The 4,130-nt window shown below is 44.6% G+C and overlaps 1 long non-coding RNA gene across 2 annotated transcripts; it reads right to left on the bottom strand.

Moving 5' to 3' along the window:
• Positions 1 to 661: 661 nt before the first annotated feature.
• Positions 662 to 3,743, bottom strand: LOC139430933 (uncharacterized). 2 transcript variants are annotated; one of them, XR_011641295.1, is made up of 5 exons: positions 3,597 to 3,743; positions 2,565 to 3,546; positions 2,415 to 2,495; positions 1,299 to 1,560; positions 662 to 1,241 (listed from the first exon to the last, which is right to left on the bottom strand). It is a non-coding gene; the product is annotated as an uncharacterized lncRNA (long non-coding RNA). The 2 variants fall into 2 exon arrangements; XR_011641294.1 differs by having other exon boundaries at positions 2,565 to 3,743.
• Between the last annotated feature and the right edge of the window lie 387 nt (positions 3,744 to 4,130).

Here is a 4,130-nt window from a genome sequence, read left to right as displayed (position 1 = left end):
ATCCCTTGTAAAGTCGAATATGCCGATACTATATACTTTTCGGACGATCAATTCGCGGTTTGTGAGGAAGCGTATTTGGACGCAAAGACTTTTCTTTTGGAATCTTTACGGTCCTTTGTTTTTCTCAATGGTACATTCCAATGATGATATTTCCAACGTTGAGAAATTTCATTACCTAAAAAGGTGCCTTATTAATGAACCCGCGCAATTACTTAAGAACTTATTAGTTACCAACGACAATTTTCAACGGGCATGGACGTTATTGATAGAACGTTATGAAAATCGTCGCGTTATGGTAGACACACAATTAACGCTATTGTTGTCGGCGCGCTCTCTTAAAACTGAATCAGCTTCTGAATTGAAGAAACTTCTCGGGGAAGTTAAAGAAGCATTGGGGGCATTGGAGTCGTTGGGATGTCCGATAAAGTATTGGGATAATATTTTGGTTTATTTGATTGTTCGCAAGCTCGATTCAGAAACGGCTAAAGATTGGGAAAAGTCCATTAGCAGTTATCGTGACCCTTCAACATTCGAGGAGTTTGAGGAATTTCTTGTTCGTAGAATCTACACCCTTGAAGCGATCGAAAAGCTGCCTGGAAATAATAAAAGAGTTACGCAATCGTTTAATAAAAATTTTAATTTCAAATCTCACAACGCATCAGTTCCAACTTCGGGATGTTCGGCTTGCGGCGCTGCTCATTACATTGCCAGTTGCCCAGAGTATTTAACACGGAATGCGTCTCAAAGAACAGATTTAATAATCTCACGGGGTCTCTGTTTTAATTGTTTGGGGCCACACTTGTTTAAAAAATGTCGAGTTTCTAAACGGTGTCGGTTCTGTAACAAGCCCCATCATTCCACCCTTCACGAAGCTCCTCCCGGGGCACGTATATTTAATAATAAAAACACCAATCCACAATCGAACTCTCCAGCGAAACAACTTCCTTCATCAAGCCATGTCGTACATTCTCATCACCTTCATACTTCGGTGCTCCTTGCCACGGCTTTAGTGCGGATCATCTCGCCCCGCGGAGATTCGTTAATAGTTCGCGCGTTGATTGACCAAGGTTCGGAGGTGTCTTTCGTCGGCGAAACATTAGTTCAACAGCTTCATCTTCAACGGCGTTCAGCGAACGTTCCTATAACCGGGATCGGGTCGAAGCGTACCTGCGTTACCAACGGCGTGGTATCGGTACGGTTGGTTTCGCGACTGAATCCGATCATTTCCTTCGAAGAGGAAACTTTAATTTTACCATAATTAACCTCTTATTTGCCTCAAAAGCGTTTTAAACACTTACCGATTGAAATGAGTGACCTGCCTTTAGCGGATCCAGAGTTTACCTCAGAAAGAAAAATCGACTTAATACTGGGAGTTCAGTTTTATTCAAAAATAATTCAAAACGGTGTATTAAAGAGCAAAGACGGTCTTTTAATTGCGCAGCAAACTGCCCTCGGTTGGGTTCTTTCCGGCGCGTTATCTGGACAACCTTCTAATCATTCGAGCTCTTATGGTTTTCAATGTTCCATCGACCGGGAATTCCTCGACGTGATGCAGCGCTTCTGGAAGCAAGAAGATGATACCGTCAATATTCCGCGTCTTTCATCTGACGAACGCGAGTGTGAAGAGCACTTCACACAAACTCATTCGCGGGATTCGAACGGTCGATTTTTAGTACGGTTGCCTTTTCGGAAGTCGCCTAATGAGCTCGGAACTTCTTATTCGGTCGCTGTGGGTTCTTTCAACCGAATGGAGTTAAGGTTCGCGAAAGATGAACAGCTCAAGTTCGAATATAGTAAATTTATGAGCGAGTATCTTTCATTGGGACATATGCGGCATGTTTCTGGGAAATTAACTTTTCCGAACTATTATTTACCTCACCATGGAGTCGTTCGTGAAACCAGTTCGACCACGCGATTGCGGGTGGTTTTTAACGGGTCCCAAACAACGTCAACAGGAGTGTCACTAAACGATTGCCTTCATACGGGACCAAAACTCCAGAACGAATTAATAGACGTTTTAATGCGGTGGAGGCGCCACGCGGTAGCTTTTTCGTGCGATCTTGAGAAGATGTACCGCCAGATCAAGGTGCATGAGGATGATTTACCATTCCAGAGGATCATGTGGCGGGAAGACTCTTCGCAAAAGCTTAAGAGCTACGAACTCACCACGGTTACGTGCTTTCATGCGCGCCTTACTTGGCAATTCGTTGCCTTCGTCAACTCGCGAACGAACATCATTCTCGTCAACCTCTCGGCGCGGTGATACTTTTCAGAGACACGTATGTTGACGACATTCTTTCCGGAGGGAATGATATTGATGAGGTGCAGGAGGTAATCTTCCAACTAAACCAAGTGTTAACGGCGGGCGGTTTTAACGCGCATAAGTGGAATTCGAACCGTTCGGAAGCTCTTACATTATTGTCTTCTGATCTCATCGCAGAAACGAGTACCCTAGACATTGATGATGGTCACTCTCCTCGCGAGCTCGGACTTCTCTGGAATAAAGTAGACGATCAATTTCTATTTAGTTTGAACTTTATGCGCGAAAATTCTGTAAAACTTACCAAACGTTCGGTATTATCATTTATTGCGCGGTTATTCGACCCTCTCGGGTGGTTGTCTCCGTTGATAATCACAGCGAAGATTTTCATGCAAGAATTGTGGACGCGCAAACTCGACTGGGATGAATCTTTACCAAACGACTTGGTTTCGAAATGGACGTCGTTTCTTGACGATTTTCGCGGTATTCCAACTATTCGCGTACCGCGCTGGCTTGGGATGAACAGCGACGTCACTTCCATTGAATTGCATGGTTTCGCGGACGCTTCTAATAACGCGTTTGGAGCAGTCATTTACCTTCGTGTAACTAAACCCGGTAAAGTTGTAATTTCGTTAATTGGTTCTAAAACAAAAGTGGCGCCTTTAAAAAGTGTTACTATCCCGCGGCTCGAGTTATGCGCGGCTGTTCTTCTGGTGCGGTTGACGAAACGCGTTCTAAGTGTTTTAGACTTCCAAGATGTTCCCGTCCATCTGTGGAGTGATTGGACGGTGGTCCTTTCATGGATATGCAGCCACCCAAGCAGATGAAAGGACTTCGTCCGTAATCGAATAATAGAAATCCAGGAATTACCCAAAGCTCAGTGGTCCTATGTTACGAGTCAAGACAACCCTGCTGACCTCGCTTCTAGAGGAGTTCCCGTACATCGACTGCAGTATGATTCGTTTTGGTGGTCAGGACCTTCGTGGTTGTCTCTACCTTCGTCCAACTGGCCTTCCGGTCGACCAGCAGCACCACCCGAGGCAAAACGAGAGCAACGTTCTAATCCAATTATTCATACAGCATCTGTCACGTATGGCTGGGACCTGAAACATTGATATTCAACGCTTAATAAGCTTCTTCGCGTCACAGCCTGGTGCTTTCGCATTTTCAACAGACTAAAATTTGATTCTGTTACAGAAATTCTTTCACCAAAAGAAATTAACCATGCTCTTATGTTCTGGATACGAGAATGTCAAAAGTTTCATTTCGACGAAGAAGTCAGAACTCTGCAAGAAGGACGAGTGGTAAAGAATTCAAGTTCGTTGTACCGACTTACTCCATTCCTTGATGGTGAAGGATTTCTTAGAGTGACTGGTCGCCTTAGATTTGCTGCTCTGGATTGGGACGAGAAGCATCCGATTATATTGCCCAAAGAATCCAGATTAACAACATTAATCATAGACAGTCACCATCGGAGCACATTGCACGGAGGCACCCAGCTAACCTTGTCGTCAATACGACGTCGTTTTTGGATTGTCGGTGGTCGCGTTCCGATCAGATCCTTCATCCAAAAATGTATGATCTGTGCTAAACAACGGACGGAGGCGAGCCAGCAACTTATGGGACAGTTGCCCCCTTCACGTGTCACACCATCCAGACCATTCACCAACACCGGAGTCGACTACGCTGGACCTTTTCAGCTTCGAACCTTCCGAGGGCGAAGCGGTAAGACTTATAAAGGGTACTTAGTATTGTTTATATGTTTAGCAACATCGGCCATTCACCTCGAAATAGCGACCGATTATTCAACATCGGGTTTCCTGGCAGCATATAAGCGATTTTCCGGTCGTCGAGGTCTCTGTAAATATTT

The sequence above is a fragment of the Onthophagus taurus genome, chromosome 1 (assembly GCF_036711975.1).
Source record: "Onthophagus taurus isolate NC chromosome 1, IU_Otau_3.0, whole genome shotgun sequence".
In the NCBI taxonomy this organism is placed as follows: domain Eukaryota; kingdom Metazoa; phylum Arthropoda; class Insecta; order Coleoptera; family Scarabaeidae; genus Onthophagus; species Onthophagus taurus.
Note: the sequence above shows the minus strand (reverse complement) of the source record. Positions and strands in the feature narration are given on the sequence as shown.